Raw genomic sequence first — 21,723 nt, forward strand, 5'->3', positions numbered from 1 at the left:
CTCACCCAGGAATCCCTCAAACTTACTCTAAAAAGACCCACCCAAGTATATTCCCCGCACCGCCTTCAGGACCTCCTGTCTCGCCACTCTCACTCCTTCCCGTTTACATGATTTCCATATACTGTTTATCGAAAACCCTCTAGTGAGTCTCACTCAGTCTAATTCTCTCAACCCAGCCACTCTCCTGCCTGTCTCTGGTCCCCTTTCTGCCGCCCATTTCTGTCCTAAAATCCTGAAAAAATGTTCCTTTATCAGATGCCTCCTGTGTTTGTAGACTGACAGCTCTTGTAAAGATGCACGCAGTCAGTGGAGGGCCAACTAGGCCACTGTTACCATCAATCAGGTAATCGACACAAAAAAACTGCCTGGAAGAACCACCTCCCAAAAGACAAAACTCGTAGCACTTAACCAGGGACCTTACCCTCAGCAAACATAACAAAGTCAACATCTATATAAATTCAAAATATGCCTTATTGCTCACAGTCATGCTGCAATTTGGCAGGAAAGGGGATTCCTTTCCACCAAGGGGTCCCCCATCATGAATGCTAAACTTATCCTTAAGCTTTTAATAGCCTTGCAGCTTCCAACTGAAGTCTATCCACTGAAAGGACACCAACTGACAATTCTTACCTTACCACAGGAAATAACAAGGCGCATGCAAGGGCGCTTTTGCTCTCACAACTGACTCTGCTGCAGACCCTTCCCCTATTCTCTATCTGTCCCCTCCATCACTCCGACTTAGGAGCCTAATGAGCACCAATTCCCGAGTCTGCTCTTCTTCCACCCCTCCTTGAGTGCAAAAGTCTAACAAATATGTTCCCGTCGTCAAACCTATGCTTGCATGTCACCTCAAAGGGGAGTTCGCCTACCTTCTTTTGCAGCTCATCAACTGCGTGGACACCTACCCGGACATGATTGACCTCTCCCTACTCAGCCAACTGCTCCGGGAACACGCAGACCGATACTTACCCCGTCCTGCCTCGGATCTCGACCTCCTCAACCAACCTTCCCTACCACTGCATCCAGGAGACCAAGTCCTGCTCAAATCGCTTCAGCCAAAGCCACTGCAGCCTCGGTGGACCGGCCCACACACGGTTATTCTCACCACGCCTACAGCGGTAACACTTCTGGGACACCCCTCCTGACACCATCTATCATGGGTCAAACGTGCCCCTGAAGACAAACAGTATGTATGTTATAACCTGGGTCCTATTAGGATGTGCATTTCTTGTCAAAATCTCCCCTAGCTCAGTGTCATGTGTATGGAAATTCAAAGTTAGGGAGACCTTTGTCTCAGGATCCACTGAGACCCCCCACTAGGTGGGTACTGTGGAGTGCCCACAGGCCGGATGCACAGCACCTATCACTCTCACCCTAACTCTTTCATTGATTAATAACCCTATAAATACCTTGTTTTGTTTCTTTACCATCAAACCTTAGATCACTGCAAAAATACCTATGGAGAATATGGGGGGTGCCCTTACCAGTCATGCACAGTGCACCTTCCAGACAAAGGCCAAATGTTCTCTCTGGTCCGTCATAATACGGGCTTCAATATGAATCAAGTTAGCTATGCTATTTCAGATCCTTGGGACCAACATTGGGTACAGGGAGTCCAAGCCGCAGTGTGCACTGGCTGGCATTCCTATCCAGTGGCAACACTGTCCATCTCAAGACAATATTTCCCTACACAAAATGCCACAGTCCAAGTCTCCCAGGACATCCTCCATTCAGAACAAATCCTATAAAATTAACTAACATCATCAAAAAGACCGAGACACCCTCAACCTGGATTCATATAATCCAAAACGCTATAACCTTCCTAAATGATTTTTTTGAAACTAACACCTCCTCTTGTTTCCTCTGTGCTTCCCTTTGGAGGCCTCTACTGGCAGCAGGTCCAATTAATCTCAATACCACTATGACCAAGATAACGGACGCTGCTTGCCAGACTCCTCAACTCTCAGTCACCCTATGGGACTCCAATCACAGCTACCCCTGCTAGCAAACTGATGCCCTTGTCAGCTTTCATTCCTGTGCTTCTAACATTTCGGTTACTTCTGTACTCCGAACAACAGCAAAGAGAAATTTTTTCTGGTGCAATGCCTCTCTCTCTCAGTGTATTAATTCTGCTACTCCAGGCCCACGTATCCAAGTCCTCGCGGTCCCACAGTTAGCTCTGTACAGACGGTCTGAGCTAGGTTAGTTATTCTCACCACATTGGACTAAGCGGGCAGCCTTTCTTCCAATCATGGTTGAAATCAGCCTGGCATCATCGATAGCAGCTGCAAGTATGGCAGGTGGGGCCCTGGGACACAGCCTGATTTCTGCCCAGGAATTTTATGAACAAATTGATACCTCCTTAGAAAAAACCTATGTGTCTTCAACATCATTAAAAAGACAGCTCACCTCCCTGGCACAGGTCACTCTCCAAAACTGGCAGGCTCTGGACTTGTTAACAGCTAATAAAGGGGGTACCTGCCTGTTCCTCAGGGAAGAATGTTATTACTAGTAAAACCGGGGACTCCAACTCTCCGCTGACATGGTTTCAAAATCCTATAGTGTCATGGCTCCTCCCACTCTTGGGGCCAATACTAATGATAACCTTATTTTTTCTTTTCGCTCCTTGCCTCCTAAAGTTCATACAGGCCTGCCGCTTTTCCTCCCTATTAACTTTTTTTAATGGGAGATCTTACTCGCAGCATCTCCTCGCCGCCATGTTGCTCCGCCCCCGACTTTCTATTTTCTTAACTGAAATGACCAGTTAATGGAATTGATAAGATTAATTAGGCTGGTTCAGTGATTAATTTATTTATGTTTTTATGAGATTTTACAAGTGGCTTCCTCAAGGTCAATATAAGATTTGACTGATAAGATAAGCAGTCTTTTATAAAAAATAAAAGTTGTGCTTGTCCTTTCTTGAATTCTATCATGAATATATAAATGTAAAACTCTCCATAGAAAAGACAGAAATCTTTTGAGGTAAATTCTGTTCATTTGAAAGAACAAAAACCAATATATATTGAGCAACCACTTTTTATTACATGTTATATGCGATGAACAAATATAGGCCAGACTGTGTACCAATAGACTTTCTGAGTAGATGATACTTTCTGAGTATCTGAATAGATGAGCACCAAGATGTGCTATCACAAAAGGTTTTTCTCTGATTCTTTACATAATACCAGTTTGTTTTTATACAATGCACACACAGAAATGTATTGACTATTGCTATGTGTAATTCAGATTTCAGAGATTTTAAATTTCTCGAATTAATCTATATAGTTATATATTACTCCTAAAATGCCAACATTTTAAAAAGTAAATAAATAAGTCTGTTCTTAAATCTAATGGTGTTAATAATATTGGGAAAGATGCAAACATAAGCAAGCACTTAAGTAAAATGCATATATAATTTTCAGATGGTAATAAGTACTCTCAAGAAAGCTAAGCACAGTGGTGACTATGAGGACAATACACAGGGCTACAGTGTTAAATAAGAACCACAGAAAATACCAGTGAGGTAAGTGATATTATTTTCATTTTATAGAGGAGAAAGCTTACATTTCCAATATATATGGTTACTTTTCAAATTTCAATAGTGTTTCAAAGGGTTTGGTTTATATATTTATGATATTTAAATTAAAAATTCAGTATAACCATCTTAAAATATAAATCAAACCAACATATTATAGCAAATGTCTTGGTAACAATTCATGGCAGCATTTACTTTAAATAACTTATGTTTCCAAATCAAAATCAGAATCAGAATCTTGGGTCTCCCAGGTGGTGCAAGGGGTTAAGACGCAACCTATGAAGCTGTCAAAGTCTCTGCAGCACGAGTTCAATTCCCCGGCTGGCCAGGGAGCAGCCCACACGGTGCAGCAGACCTCTCCTGACCTGCCCACTGCTCCCCTCAGCAGTGTAATTCAGTCAATCTGCCTGTTCTGTCCCGCACTCTGTCTCTGGTGAATCCTCTCATCCCACATACCTCTGGCCTGTACCCCAGTTCTTGTATGCATAAATAAATAAATCCTTAAAAAAAAGCTTTAAAAAATCAGAATCTTGATTGCTTAATAATTATAAATAATGAAAATGAAAGCAACCAGCTTCAGAAGACATAGGAAATATCCAAAGTTACATACAGCACAATTTACATTGTCTTTCATAAGAAACAGTAACATAAATAATTACTTCTTTTTTTACATTTTTAAAAGGACAATTTTATTAGGAAACAGAGACAGGAAGGAAAGGAGAGGCACCAGCATGGTCACAGGCAGGGTGGAAAGTTGCCAAGAATAAATTATTTATTCAAATGAAGTTTTCAACAAGGTCAACAATAGGAACTATGGAAAGTGAAAGAAACAACAATAAAATGAAAGAATATTATACATAACAAAATAACATATAGATAGATCCATTATCCGGTTCTTTATAAAAAAGCAAGTAAGACAGGTAAATTATACAAAATTAGAAATGAAAGTGAGGCAATAACTACCCAAAGAGAGAAAATGGAATTAATTATAAGTAAATATCTTTTTTTTTTATTTTTAGATATTTGTTAGGTCTAATTTTTATTTATTTATTTTTCATTAATTATTTATTCATTTTTAAAGTATTATTTATTTATACAAGGACTGCAGTACAGGCCAGAGGCACTGGAGGGTGAGAGGATTCACCAGAGACTGAGTAGGAAGCAGAACAGGCAGATACTGCTGAGGGGAGGGCAGGTAAGGCAGGAGAGTTCTGCTGTGCCATGTGGATATCTCTCTGGCTGCCATGTGGATATCTCTCTGGCCAGCCAGGAATCGAACCCACACTGCAGAGGCTACGGACAGCTTCACAGCACAGCGCTCAACCTGCTACACCACCAGGGAGGCCCAATAAGTAAATATCTTATGATCCAGCCAGCCACCAGGGCAGACCACAGGTGTAGAGAAGTGCACTCCTGACTCACCCTTTTAGAATAGGGATCTTTGCCTTTGCATCCTGTACCACTGAGACTGCTTGGAACTTTGGAAGGGGCTGTACCCACAGCCAGAGGTGAGCTGAGGTGAGCCAGGCCCCATCTGGTAGCCTCCAGTCTTAGACCAGAGGGCGATCCAGACTCCAGGGCAGACCACGGGTGCAGGAAAGAACACTCCTGAATTGGCATTTTAGAATAGAGATCTTTGCCTTTGCAGCACCACTGAGACTGCTTGGAACCTGGAAAGGGCTGCCTCCAAGGCAGAGGTGAGCTGAAAAGCCCAAACATCAGGACCTGTCTGGCCACCACTTGGAGCCCAGAAAGGGATCCAGACATCGCCCTGGCAGACTGCAGGCACAGGGAAGTGCCCTTCTGACTCGCCATTTTAGAATAGGGATCTTTGCTTCCAGAACCCACCGAGACCAGGTAGAATTGGGAAAGGGCTGCCTCCAAAGCCAGAGATGAACTGAAGGTAACCATAAGCCAGGCCCCGCCTGGCAGGGAGTTGGAGCCCAGAGTGGGGCCCAGCGATTCGGAGCCCAGGAGGTAGTCCAGCCACCCCACCTCCAGGGCAGTATGTGGGACCTCAAGTCACACCTTTAGAATTAAACAAATATAGAAGAAGATACTCTGTGACAGCATCCATTAAAATATTCATAGTACCACTGCCCTACTAGGCTTCTGGCATAACAGTATTTGATGCGATTGGACCACAAATATCTGACATCCCAGACAAATCACACCAAAAAGATGCTGGCCAGTACCAGCAACACAGTGTCCTAACGCATAGGACAAATTAAAAAACAAGCAGCAGGGAGAAGAAAAACTATAAGCAACCAAGTAAGTCCTCAGGGAAAAGACACAGCACAAAAAGAAAATCACCCACTAGAGTGCAACATCAGTGACTTGGAAGCATTTCTGAGCCTTCCAGAAAGAGAATTTCAAATTTCCATAATTAAAAAAAAATGACAGAAGTAATAAAGGAAACCAACAATAAGGGAAAATAATCAATGTTCAGAAGAATGAAATTAGTCCCTAAAGAGGGAAGTGAAAGAAATGCAGGAGATCAAAGGATTAATGGAGGAGCTAAAGAAATCTGGGAAAAGCAGTGATAGCAGAATAGAGGAAATGGAAGAATAAATAAGTACTCTCAAAGACACAGAAATAAAAGAACCAGAACAGAAAAGGTAAAAAAAAAATATGAATGAGAAAGGATGAAGAAAGACTTTAGGAAATATCTGACTCCATGAGGAAAGGAAATGTAAGAGGTATAGGAATCCCAGAAGGAGAGGAGAGAGACATAGGAACAGAGAAAATATTCAAGGAAATAATTGAAGAGAACTTCCCAAACATGAAGAAGGAGCTGAAAATAGACATACAAGAAGAAAGAAGAACACCAAACTTCCATGACGAAAGGAAAAATACAGCAAGACACATAATGGTAAAGCTCCCAAGACTCCAAGACAAGGAAAAAATAAAGAAGATGGCAAGAGGGAAGAAACAGATAACATATAAAGGAAAACCAATCAGGCTGACATCAGATTTCTCCAAAGAAACACTACAGGCAAGGAGAGAGTGGAGGGACATAGTCAACAGACTTCAAGACAACAAATGCCAACCAAGATTACTCTATCCCACAAAGCTTTTCTTCCTCTATGAAGAAAGAATAAAGACCTACCCAGACTAACAGAAACTCTGTATTTTCATTACAACTAAACCCCCACTCCAAAAAATACTACAAAGAGTCCTAAAGCCAGAAGTGACAGAGGGATGAATAAGAATCAAACAAGACCAAAAAAAAATAATTACTAAAAAAAAAAAAAAGAATAAACAAAACCAGGGACAAGTCAAACAAAAAGGCTAATACAGACGCTAACATATCAATGTTAGCCCTAAATGTAAACGGATTAAACTCTTCAATAAAAAGACACAGAGTGGCAGACTGAATTAAAAAACAAAACACAAGCTTTTGCTGTCTCCTGGAAACTCACTTAACTACCAAAGATAAAAATAGACTGAAAGTAAAAGGATGGAAAACAATGCTACAAGCAAATTGACCAAAAAATAAGGCAGGAACTTATATCAGATAAAACAGATTTCAACCTCAAAAAGGTAAAAAGAGACCCAGATGGTGATACATTATGATCAAGGGGACAATACTTTAAGAGGAAATAACACTCATTAACATATACTCACCAAATGAAGGAGCACCAAAATACATCTGACAACTATTATCATGTCTGGAAACAGACATCAGAGAAAACATATATGTAGTAAGAGACTTCAACACACCACTATTAACAATGGATAGATCAAAGAGACAAAAAAAAAATGACACTAGAGCTCTAAATAAGGATCTATAGGTCATGGACTTAACAGATATCTATAGAACACTAACCCCCCAAAATCTGAGTACACATTTTTCTCAAATGCACATGGATCATTCTCCAGGATCAATCACATACTGGGACACAAGACAAACATCATCAACAGATACACCAAGACTGAAATCATACCAACCATCTACTCTGACCATGAAGGCATCAAACTAGAAATAAACCATAAAAAGAAGGCAAGTAATTCTCCTACCTCATGGAGATTGAAACCCACAATACTGGAAGAACACTGACTAATGAAGAGATCAAAGAAATTTAAAAATACTTTGAGTTGAGCGACAAGGAGGACACCAATATCATAAATGTATGGGAGGCAGCAAAAGCAGTAATATGAGGAAAATACATAGCAGTAGAGGCTAACATCAAGAAACAAGAAAGAACTCAAAGAAACAACCTAATCTCAAAGCTCAAAAAACTAGAAAAAGCACAACAAAAAAACCCAAAAGACAGTAGAAGAAAAGAAATAATAAAAAATCAAAGCAGAAATAAATGAAATAGAAACTGAAAAAATAATCCAAAAGATCAATAAAACCAAAAGTTGGTTCTCTGGAAAAAAAAAATTGTCAACCCCCTAGGCAGTCTCACAAAGGAAAAACAGGAGAAAACACAAATAAATAGAATCACAAATGAAAGAGGAGAAATCAAAACAGACACAGCAGAAATCAAAAGAATAATCAGAAACTACTACGAACAGTTATATGCAAACAAGTTCAACAATCTAGAAGAGATGGACAAATTCCTACAACTCTATAAGCTAGATAAAGAAGAAGTAGAACACCTAAACAGACCAATTACAAGCAGTGAAATTGAAATGGTAATCAAAACCCTCCCCCAAAATGAAGTCCTAGACCAGATAGATTTACAAATGAATTCTACCAACATTCAGAGATGAATTAGTGCCTATCCTTCACAAACTCTTTCAAAAAATTGAGAAGGAAGGGACAATACCAAACACATTCTATGAAGCCAAATTACACTAATATCAAAACCAAACAAGGACAACACACAAAAAGAAAACTACAGGTCAATCTCTCTAATGAACATGGATGCAATAATCCTCAATAAAATTTTAGCTATCAGAATCCAACAATGTATCCATAAGATAATTCACCACGACCAAGTAGGATTTATTCCAGGGACACAGAATCATTCAACATCTGAAAATCAATCAATGTAATCCAACACATCAACAAAAAGAAATATAAAAACCATATGATCATATGAATAGATGCTGAGAAAGCTTTCAACAAAGTACAACACCTATTTATAATAAAAGCCCTTGAAATCCTCAGGATAGAAGGAACATACCTCAACATCATAAAGGCCATATATGACAAGCCCATAACCTATACCATTATCAATGGTGAAAAGCTGAAATAATTTCCATTAATATCTGGAACAAGCAAGGATGTCCACTTTCACCACTGCTTTTCAATATAATACAGGAACTCTTAGCCAAAACAATGAGACAAGAGCAATAAGACATACAAGGAATCCAAATAGGCAAGGAAATAGTCAAACTATCACTATTTGCAGATGATATGAGAATATACATAGAGAACCTCAAAAACTGCACAGAAAAACTAATTAAACTAATCAATCAGTTTAGTAAAGTGGCAGGATATAAAATCAACACACAAAAATCAGTAGTCTTCCTATACACAACCAATAAATCTGAAGAAGAAATCAAAAAACCATCCCTTTTATTATTGAAACAAAAAAATCAAATACTTGGTTATAAACCAACAAAAGAGGTAAAGGACCTATACAAAGAAAACGATAAAACACTGTTAAAAGAAATAGAAGAAGACACAAAGAAATGGAAAGACATCCCCTGCTCATGGATTGGAAGAATAAACATTATTAAAATGGCCATCCTACCAAAAGCAACATACAGATTCAATGCTATTCCATTAAAAATTCAATGACATTCTTCAAAGAAATAGAACAATTATTGATGAAATTCATATGGAATCACCAAAAACCCCGAATAGCCAAAACGTTCCTGAAAAAAAAGAAGAGAATGGAGGCATCACACTCACAGATTTCAAACTACAAAACAAAGCCATAATAATCAAAACTGCATGGTATTGGAACCAGAACAGATGCGCACCAATGGAACCAAATAGAAAATCCATAAATAAACCCTTAGATATACTATCAACTAATCTTTGAGAAAGGACCAAAGAATATACACTGGAGCAAAGAAAGTTTGTTCAATAAATGGTGCTCGTGGACTTTCCCAGTGGCATAGCGGGTTGCGCTCCACAATGTGAAGCTGTCCACAGCCTCTGCCAGTTCCATCCCCGCTGTCAAGTGAGTATCCTACATGGTGCAGCAGACCTCTCCTATAGTGTACATTGTTCCCCTCAGCAGTGTATTTCTGACGTTTGCCTATTCTGCTCCCTGCTCTGTCTCTGGTGAATCCTTGCACCCTCCCCCACCTCTGGCCTGTACCCCAGCCAGGGGTATTTATATAAAAATACGTAAATCTTTAAATAAATAAATAAATAAATGGTGCTGGGAAAACTGGGTCTCTACATGCAAAGAATGAAGCTTGACTACTACCTCACACCATGCACAAAAACCAGCTCAAAATGAATAAAAGAGCTAGACATAAGACCTGAAACCATAAAATATATAGAAGGAAATATAGGCAAAACACTACATGACATGCACTTCAAAAACATCTTTACAGACACATCATCCAAAGCAGTGATACTGAAGGCAAAGATAAGCAGCTGGGGCTACATCAAATTAAAGAGCTTCTGCATAGCAAAAGAGTCAGTAACCAATATAAAAACAAACCCCACTAACTGAGAGAAAATTTTTTGCACACAACACTAATGATAAAGGACTGATCACAAATATCTACAAAGAGTGACGAGACTCATCAAAAACAGTCAAAAAATAGGCAGAAGAGCTAAGAAGAAACTTCTCCAAAGCAGAAATGTAAATGCCCAACAGGCATATGAAAAAATGTTCAACATCACTTGTAATTAGGGAAATGCAAATCAATACTACAATTAGATACCATCTTACACCAGTGAGAATGGCACATATTAAAAAACTAGCAACAACAAATGATGGGGAGGATGTGGAGAATAAGGAACTCTCCTGCACTGCTGTTGGAAGTACAAAATGTTCCAACCACTATGGAAAGCTGTGTGGAGATTCCTCAACCTGCAAAAGATGGAGCTTCCATATGATCGAGCATTTCCACTCCTAGGTATTTAGCCAAAGGACACAGAAACATTAATTCCAAAGGGCACCTGCACCCCTGTGTTCTTAGCTGCACTATTTACAAAAGCTAAGATATAGAAACAACCCAAATGCCCAAAAAAAGATGACTGGATCAAGAAGATGTGGTTCATATACACAATGGAATATTACTCAGCAATCAAAAAAGATAAACTCATGCAATTTGCAGCAACATGGATGGAGCTAGAACGGATCATGCTCAGCAAAATAAGCTAGAAAGAAAAAGAAAAATATCAGATGGTCTCACTCATAGCAGGAATTTTGAAAACCTAAATAAGGGACCAGGAAAAAGATTAACTGTAATAAAGAAAAAATCAGGGCCTCCCCGGTGGCACAGCAGTTGAGTGCTGGTCTGCGAGGCTGCCCGCAGCCTCTGCAGCGCCGGTTCGATCCCCGGCCGCCGGCGAGGGTCCCACATGGCGCGCAGACCTCTCCTGCCGCCCACTGCTCCCCGCAGCAGTGTACTTTGGTCCTTCTGCCTGCTCTGCTCCCTGCTCTGGTGAATTCTCTCACCCTCCCGCGCTTCTGACTGTACCCAGTGCTCGTATGAATGAATGAATGAATGAATGAATGAATGAATAAATAAATAAATAAATAATAAATAAATAAATCTTTAAAAAAAAAAAAGAAAAAATCAAAATCAACAAGCAACTACAAACCAGGGTGTGGAGGGGAGGGGAGAAATTAGTGCCAAAATAAGGAGGGTGGGAATTGTATGGGGAATATAACCAAAATGAAAATGTATACATTGTGCAAAAATGAAAAAATGATGTAAGAATTATATAATATAAAATAAAATAAAATAAAATATTAAAAAAATAAATATGATAGTCTCTCAAATTCTATTTAAAATCAAGAATGATTAATTTTTTTCTAGTGAAAAAGCTCATAAATTAGTTAAACTTGTTCTAAAGGATGTAGAAAATCTGAAAGTTCAAAAAACCAAGTCAAAATTGAGAAGAACATTTTTTAATTTTTTTTTTTTTTTTTTTTTTTTAGTAGAGGCATGTTTTTTTTTTTTGTTTTTTTTTTTATTTATTTATTTGTTTGTTTGTTTATACATGCACTGGGTACAGTCAGAAGCACGGGAGGGTGAGAGAATTCACCAGAGCCAGAGCGGGGAGCAGAGCAGGCAGAAGGACCGAAGTACACTGCTGAGGGGAGCAGCGGGCGGCAGGAGAGGTCTGCGCGCCATGTGGGACCCTCCTCCGGTGGCCGGGGAGCAGCCGGGGATCGAACCGGCGTTCGCAGAGGCCGCGGGCAGCTTCGCAACCCAGCGCTCAACCGCTGCGCCACCGGGGAGGCCCAAGAAGAACATTTTTTATTCCCCATAAACATCACAGTGAGAAGATTTTACAGATGAAATATTCTAAATACTTTAGAAAGATATAATCCTAATTTTGTTCAATAATTTTTATAATATAAAAAAAGCAAAGTTTAAACAACAAAATCTGATAACAACAGAAAGGGAAAAATAAAACTGGCTGCAAAGTTTTTATTAATACATGAAAGGAAAAATGCAAAAAAAAAAAATTTGGCAAATTGAATAGAGTGACATGAAGGATGCTTTAGTATTGAAAAACTAGTAATATTCTTTGCTTTATTAAAGGTGGAAGTAAATTACATGATTAGTTTGTTAGATGACAAAAACGCAGTTCTTTAAAACAATACTTAGTTGTTAATATAAAATTCAGCAAACTTAAAATAGAAATGGAAACCTCCTTCTGAGATAAATATGACAATTCAAAATTAAGCTTAGGGCATAAAGTTGAAACTTTGTGTTACTATCAGGAGAAATACAGGGATACTCTCTTACATCATTATCATTTATTATTTTTCTGGATGTACAGCCAATACAATTGGAACCAAAAAAATGTTATATATATATATATATATATATATATATATATAGGAAAGTGTGGACCAATTTTGCATTTTGCAAATGACAGCACTATAAACCTAAAAAAAGCTAAAATAAATAGCTAAAAATTATTGTGAACAACTTAGTGGGATAATAAATAAAATCCGATAACCAAAAAAATCCCATATTCAAAAACTACCATTAAAAAACTGTAATGGAATAAAATATTTACTGTATCTGAAAATAATAATCAATGTGAAAAATGTGAAAAATCTTTAATTTTTTTCTAAAGATAATAATGAATTACTGACATGCTTTGGGCAAGAATAATCTATGCTGGGCCTACCCTGGTGGCACACTGATTGAGCACTGGGCTGGGAAGCTGCCCACAGCCTCTGCAGCGATGGTTCGATCCCCGGCCTCTGGTGAGGGTCCCACATGGTGCGACAGACATGCCCGCTGCTCCCCTCTGCAGTGTATTTCGTCAGTCTGCCTGTTCTGTTCCCCGCTCTGTCTCTGGTGAATTCTCTCACCCTCCTGCTCTTCTGACTGTACCTAGTGCTTGTATAAATAAATAAATAAATCTTTTAAAAAAATTAAAAAAAGAATAATCTATGCTATAAAATGTTTGTACAATTGGCATGAATTAGTTAACAAATGATGTTCAATAAATTGTCTTAACATGTGGAAAACTTTTAGATGGAACAGACACTGTAGTATAAAAAAGTAAGCAATGGAGTAAATCATTATGATATAGTTATAATGAGTCTTTTAAACGTGAAACAAATTTGAAAGTCAAAGGAGGGGACTGGTAAATTTAAGAATATAAAGATGAAATCTCTCAGCTAGTGCAAGAAAATTGAAATCACAGCAGAAATGACAACCTAGGAAAAAAGCAATAGCTAATTTTCCTTTCAGTAAAGGGTTTATAAGTTAAAAAGAAAAAGTAGCTCAACCTTATAGATATGTAAACAAAAACAAAGAGGTAATTTTCTACCTAACCATCACAACATATTTGTAACAAACAAACAAAATCTGTAAATAATCTAAATATCAGTTATGATGTATACAAATGATAAAGTATATTGCAAAGATTTTATTTTAAAATGACGTATTTTTAACTAATAAGGAAAAACTTTCAAACTGAGCTTACCTGAAATTATATATACACAGATTTATTTTACAGGTGAAAAGAGGATTCACCAGAGACAGAGTGGGAGGATTCACCAGAGACAGAGTGGGAGCAGAACAGGAAGATCTACTGAAATACACTGCTGAGGGGAACAGTGGCGAGACAGGAGAAGTGTGCTGAGACATGTGGGTTAGCTCCCTGGCTGTCTGGGAATTGAACTAGTGCCACAGTAGCTGAGGCTTGCTTCATAGAGCTGATGCTTAACACCTTGAGCCACCAGGGAGGCCCTGTGATAGTATATTTCTATTATCAGCACAGTAATTTCACTCAATGCAAAACTGGGTCCATTCTATGCTGAGAGTCGATTGTTTCAAAATTCATCAAATAGAATTTATTTTTTATTAATATACATTTATATATGTTTTATATTGTTGTTCATTTTTCACTATGTTTAATTTCTCCACTCAGGTGTAGTCCCCACAAATTCCCACCACCAAATCATGCATGAATGATCACCATAATCTCTTGGGCTCTTCCCACCTGTTTTGATATCTCCCCCTCCCCTATTGAGTGTTTCCAAGTGTCTCTGATTTATAGTTTGCCTGCTAGTTGTTTGGCTTTTTTTTTCCCCTGATCCCTTGTTTGGGCCCCCTGAATTCTTCCTGTAAGTGAAACCATCTGATATTTTTTTTTTCCTTCTGACTTATTTCACTGAGCACAATCCCTTCTAACTCCATCCATTTTGCTGCAAATGGCATGAGTTCATCTTTCTTGATTACTGAATAGTATTCCATTGTGTATCTATACCACAACTCCTTGATCCAGTGATCTGTTTTTACCATGTAGGTTGTTACCATATCTTTGCTGTAAATAGTACTTCAATAAACATAGGGGTGCTGGTTTCCTATCAAAATAGTGTTTTTGTTTCCTTTGGGTAGATTCCTAGGAGTAGAATTGCTGGGTCACTCTCTAGCTCCATTTTCAGCTTTCCATAGTGGTCAGACCAGTTTGCATTCCCACCAACAAATGCTGGTGAAGATGTGGAGAAAAAGGAAATCCTCAAATTAAATAGAATTTAAAGGGATAACAGTGGGAAATATAAAGACTGCAATGTGTGTAAGTATATTATGCTGATTTCCTACAGATGTGATTTATTGTAAATTTTTAAGAGTAATGTGTAAATTTGACATTTTTTCTTGGAGATACATGTTTATAAATATGAAGTTCATTGTGTAACTTTATAGTAGACCATATAAAATATGTAAAAGCTAAATTATCAGGTTTATTATTCCAGTAGAACAGCAAGTGATTCAAAGCCATAAGTATAAAGAAACTTCTTTAACTGAAAACCAGTGGCCTTTTACGACTTATTATAATTTTTTATTAGTTTCATAATAAATTTTCTGTAGCTGTTCTTTCTGAGTAATAGTTATCTTAAATCTTTTTATAGTCTTATCTATTTCATTTTAAAAAAATGTGTAATTTATTTTTGTTCAATTTCTGAACATCTCTAGCAAGAAAAGCTTTCTCTTTTGATCCTTTGCCCTATTATTCATCTTTGTTTTCAAGATTTTAAAAATATGTGAATAATTCTCATTCCTTTCTATGTAGAAATATTATTTTTAAAAACACTCTGCTCTCAAATATAAATCAAATGTAAATCAGAGAAATAAGGCTGATTCAGCCTTTGTATTAATAATAGATTACTAAAGGCTTAAAAATCAATTCATCTCTAGGTTAATTATCATTTCCCCTTTTTTCTCAGATCAGGTTGTATATAGTGATATTTTAACAAAGAAATAGGAAGTTTCATAAAAGAAATAATTATGGTGATTCTGTTACCAACAGAAGGTCCTAGAGTAGTTTCTACCTTATTAAGTGGCTCCTATACTTTCACAAATTATTTGGAATTTGGTTTAATAAACTGGTAGGATGACACTGCCTTTCCATTTTCTGCTCAAGAAAATGAGAACTTAGTTCAGAAGTTGTATCTCTCAGCTGAATCGTCCTACAGGAGGGTCGGTGCTAGAAGAACTTCAGTTTTCCTGTCGCTCTGGTTTCAGATTAGCATAGATGCTTCCAAGTTGAATCTGTCATCACAATTCTTCATCTAATCACAAAAACCTTGGAAATTGAAGGTTAATGTTTTGAACTTGAGTAAAAATTTAAAAAGGAAATGTATGTAGTTTACTGAGGAAATAAAACTCTTCCTTTTGCTGTATTGCTGAGCTTCCCTATGAGAACATCTTACTGAAAACCAGAGAGCCCAGATGTTCAAAGACTGTACACAAAAACTTAGTGGAGGAAATTAGCTTGCAAATGTATGAGTTTTTTGAAAAGTTGAATACTTATTTTTTTTAATTAAAACTTCTCTAGGGCTAATTCATATATATATATATATATATATATATATATATATTAGAGATTTATTTATTTATTCGTCCAAGCACTGGGTACAGTCAGAAGAGCAGGAGGGTGAGAGAATTCACCAGAGACAGAGCAGGGAACAGAACAGGCAGAGTGACAAAGTACACTGCTGAGGGGAGCAGCGGGCATGGCAGGAGAGGTCTGTCGCACTATTTGGGACCCTCACCAGCAGCCGCGGAACGAACCAGCTCTGTAGAGGCTGTGGGCAGCTTCCCAGCCCAGTGCTCAACTGCTCCGCCAGCAGGGGAGGCCCGCTAATTCATATTTTAATAAGGATGGTCAGTATTCCAGAGAGGAATAGTTACCAAACTTATATGATCAAGAAAACTATTTCTCCTCTACAGAACATCTGTTTAGTAGAACACAATTTGAGTAACATTGATGAAAGCATATCTTCAGTCATCAAACAAATAGAAGAATTACCTTAATAATTTTACTTCCAGTAAAATTTCCTGCTATATATAAATAAATGTGCACTTTAGAAAGCAAATTAAAAATATATCCTTTTATTGGTATGAGAATGAAACATTTTATGGTCTTTCAGGCCTCACCACTACCTAATAAAACTACATCTTGGAAATGATTCTATAAAGGACTTCCATTGTCCATGCTTTAATTTGTTTTGATTATTAAATTAGAATTTTGCTACTCATCAACGGTGCTAGACACAATGTCTGAGCCTTGTTCAGTTCTATAGGCCATCGAAATGTCAGGACTAGCTCCAAAAGCCATGTGATTTTCCCACTCTCAGGCAATGACTATTTTGGTTATGAAATGGACATATAAGAAATAAAAAGAGCATTTCCCTATGTGAACACTAAGTGCTATTGACTCTTAGAAAACCTAACTTGAATGTGTGTGGTTATACCTTTAATAAATGTGGAGACTCAAGCTAATTTGTCATCGGTCCTGATATTGTTAGGGAATTGAACTGTCATTGCTCTTCTCAGCTGAGGTTGTCTCTAATGAGCCCATTTATTAATGCGTATTTGAGGAAAGCATTTCTATTTTTCCTGACATATTTAAAGTCACCTTAAAATTGTGAGGACTCTCAGGCAGTTTGGTTATTCTGTTACAACATTTGGCAGCTTACTTTTCAGCTTTTACAACACATCTGTGAAATTTCATGTCTGAATGATAGATTTTCTACCACTATTTTATTACATTATCCAACAGATCAATTTCATTGTGTTATTCCCTCAATTTCTTTGCGCTTCCACTCTCAAAATATGTCCATAGAAACTCTCACTCTTTACTGTCTTACAAACAGCAAATGGGAAATTGGTTCCTTTTTGTAACATTTCCTAAATTCTTAAAAAAATGTCTGATATGAAGGGCAACAGAGTTCCTATTATGATGGAAAGAAGAAGAACGGTTATAAGATCTAAAACAGGTTTATGAATTTATTTGGTGACGGTTTATGTGATATTATTTCAGGGTGCTCACAACACTTAAAAATGATGTTGCAAAAAATTCTCTTCTACACCGTTTGTCTTAAGCCCTTCGATCAGTGTTAAAATGTGCGTGAGCCTTCGAATTCTAAGTCAGATACATGAACAAATTAAGGTCTTCGGGTGAAATGATTTAAGAAGAAAAGTTGAGTAGGAAAACAGCCTGAAGAGACTGCATGAGGGTTATAGATAAATAATGTCAGGAGCAGGACAGCAAAGGACAGATAGAACCAGGGGACACCAGACACCAACAAATCTACTCTCCTACATGCCAGCTCTTGACCTCACTAAATCTTCTGAAAAGAAAAGGCCTGGCTAGTAGTGCTAATGTGAGTACTCTGAAGAGCAGATGACTTACTTTTTGTCAAATTTTACTAAGAAATGTGATATATTTTTAAAATGTGATATGAGAAAGGAAGGTATCTTTGCAAACACACTACTTAAAATGTCTCATTGACTTTGGCTTATTTTTAGATAGGCTAAAAGTCTGAACCACATTTTCCTCAGTTGTTTGAGAGACTTGAGTTTTGGATTCTATGAGGCCAAAATCTCTTCATTTATCCAGATGCTCGTCCTCTGGTTTCTTCTTTAATGTTTACACCCTTTGTCCTTGAATGTCAGGACTGTATGCTCTGGTAGGGACAAAGGCTGATGAAGGGAGGCTGAAAATAGTGGGAATCCAAGGACCTTAAATCTGTGTGACTAGTTTTTTTGGAACGCACAAATGAGAGGGCATTTTTTCAATGCTTTCAAGGCATTGCTAGTGCCTTTGGCACCTATCAAAAGCATAGATACCTGGGCCTTTTTGAGAAGAGCTCAATAAAAACACATTTTTTGCCATGTTTTTGCCTTTGAACTTGTAGGTATGTATTGATTGTATCAAAATGTTATTGTCCTCATCTGTAGCTTTAATGTTCCATATCCCATGTGTTATGTTAATTCATTTTCTTCACAATGATCATTTCTCCTCAAAAGAAAATCACTAAGGATTAGATATATACAAAATCTTTGATCTCCAGCCCAATGCTTTTTCTCACTTCATCATACTGTTCTTTAGTGAATCTTTGGGCTGACTGACCACCACATCAAATAAAAAAAGAGAGAATATTTCCCTTAAGATATTCTAAAACATCAAGTGTTTGTCATGCATTTTTAGTACCACAAATCAAATTAAAATATGTGAAATTATCACACTTTGCAAAATAAATATCAGCATTGGTTTGTTACTTTATAAAACATTATTAGTTTATTTCGAATATAGAAAATGTATTTATGATTTACTGAAGATATAAATACTGCAAATATAAAAAATTCATGTTTTCTTGGAAATAAAAAAGGTAGGAATTCAAAGACAAGACATCTGCTTGTGCTAGTCCCTGCTTCCTCAGCTATTGGCACACCTGTTTGTTCCACTAATGAGCTTGTACCCAACCTGGTCCTTAGTTTGCAAGAACTTTAGAAAGTCAAGAGTTTATTGTCCAATAAAGTCTTACTAAACATGAACAAAATAATTCTTTAATTAAACTCCACTGTCATACATGGCAGTGATTTGTCCTGCCTTACTATGACCATGTGCTTCATCAGGTGCCTTCATCAGGTCTTGCTATTGCTATATCAGGTCAGCATCTTCCAGAAGGCTCTTTAGCCATAATCCCTGTGGATGCCTGGTCATAAGACCACCTCAAAGAATCTGGAATGTTGTGTCAGTGGATCAAACACAGTATAAGCTCTTAGAGATTGAGACTAAGTTAGGCGCCGCAGGCAGCAAAGGTGAACCCATATTTGGAAGGTATACTGATTCTACTCAAGCTGAGTAGATGACTCAGTGTGAAAAAAAAATATTCTAAGCTAATCAATCTGCCAACAAGAGGACAGATAGACTTCTTGAGGGATGTTGATATATGATGGCTCAGATTTGGCCTCTGTGGTCAGTGTGTTATACATTCAGTGGTAGCAGTAAGTAGATCAGCTTTAGTGAGTGGGAGCTCAAGATATTGAACCTATGCCTCACTTTGATCCTTGCTACAAGGACTACTCAAATTACTCCTCTATTGTGCTAGTTCTAGGTGGCCAAAGATAATAACAGAGGCTGGCTGATGTCAACTGGCATGTTATTTTATCTACTTATTTGTTCAATGTCTCTTCAGAGATGAGCTCTCTCTGATGCGTGTTAATGTATGATCAAAGGTCTTCACATTCGTATATGCTCTCATAAGTCCATTATTATGTCCACAAATCAGTCTATATTCTAACATGAAGGAATTTCTCTTTCCCTACAAAGTAGATGACCATGTTTAACACCCCAAACAATTGGTGACCCCCAGCAACATTCATCCAATTCTAGTCTTCATAATTATTATCTTCCAATTTGTTAAAGGCTGAGAGATTGCAGCCACTAATGTATTCCTTTCCACTGCTGTCCATTCTCAATCCGTCATTAGTGAATGTTTTTAACACTCAGTGGTGCTTCATACTAGGGGTTGTCAGTTTCCATCTACCCCTAGTGATGAAGTTTTCATTGGCTATTGATCAGTATATAATTCAGCAGAAAAATCCCATTTTATATGTTGTTTCTTTGAGTCACTCCTGGCACTTGATTCTCCCAGAAAACATGCTGGGAGGCATTCATGCAGTAAGTCTATTGGGGTGTGGTTTGGGAGTTAATATTCATGTTGAACTAAAGAAAGGATTGTGCAGTGAAAGATGATGAAATGTGGTGCTACCATGATAAAAATGTTTCTGCTGGTCTTCCAGGGAGTTTGGGAGTTGGATTCCCATTTTAGAGTTAAACTACAGTGAAGGTCTCAATCTTCATACACTCTAATAGTTAAATTATTGAATGTCAGCTGTCAGGGGCCTCCCTGGTGGTGCAAGGGGTTAAGTCTCAGCACTATGAAGCCATCACAAGCCACTGCAGCACAAGTTCTTCCCTCGACCAGGGAGCTAACCCACATAGCACAGCAGAACTCTCCTGTTTTACCCGCTGCTCCCCTCAGCAGTGTATTTCAGTGGATCCTCCTGTTCTGCTACCCACTCTGTCTCTGGTGAAACCTCTTACCCTCCTCCCACACCTCTGGCCTACACCCCAGCTCTTGTATGCATAAATAAATAAATCTTTGAATGTCAGCTGCCCTAAGAAGAAGGCAAATTTGGGAGAGGCAACTCTTCTCAAATCAGAGAAATTCCCAGAGAAGCACTCAGTTGAATGGTGTGAGCTACCTTGTCTCCTAGCTGTTGGGGGCAAGGGAAGAAAAATTTGTGCTTCACACCTGAAAGGGAAATGTGGGACAGAAAACCTGGATGGTGCACCACACCATACACTGTGCTACTTCTTTTATTTTAAGATTTATTTATTTATACAAGAACCAGGGTACAGGCCAGATGTGTGGGAGGGTGAGAGGATTCACCAGAGACAGAGTGGGGAACAGAACAGGCAGACTGATGAAATACACTGCTGAGGGGAGCAGCAGGCGAGACAGGAGAGGTCTGCCATGCCATGTGGGATTCTTGCTGGCCCGCCAGGTTTGAACCCATGCTGCAGAGGCTGCTGACAGCTTCACAGTGCGGCACTCAACCACCTGTGCCACCAAGGTAGGCCCCTGTGCTACTTATTGCATGAAATTTATAAAATGCAAAAAATGTGAAAAGAAAGATGAAAGTGACCATAATACTATCACCCAGTTTTAACTGCTATTAATCTTTTGTTACAATTCCTTCTCTCTTTTGACATGGTACCTATCCTCCAACATATTTGAAATTATATAAAAAACATACTTTCATATGCTGTCACATCAATTAACATGATTTTAGTAATTTGTCATTTTTTCAAAACAATTATTATACCACTAACTTTACTAACTTCAAAAATACCATTTAATCTATGTACAAAAATGTGTCTAACAATTTCTCTATTATAAGTTTTGATATGCTATCTTTTGCTAATATAAATAGTATCAGCACACAACATGGCAGAATACGGAAGTTCTGATAAATATCTCCCCTAAATACAACTATAGAAAAACTGGATTTTACTCTCAGGAAATTTTACCAGTTCACTAAAACAGTGGGAAACTGAACCAAAAATTTCCTGCTTTAAGGTTGGAATCTTGCTGTTGGAGTGGAACCGGGAGAGGGAAAAGGAGTCCTGCTCGGGGGCGGGGTGGCAGCAGCCATACCAACCAGTCAGACAAGCTGAGTGCATGGCACAGACTGAAGAGAACATGGAGGGC

This window comes from Talpa europaea (assembly GCF_964194135.1).
Source record: "Talpa europaea genome assembly, chromosome: 6".
Taxonomy (NCBI): domain Eukaryota; kingdom Metazoa; phylum Chordata; class Mammalia; order Eulipotyphla; family Talpidae; genus Talpa; species Talpa europaea.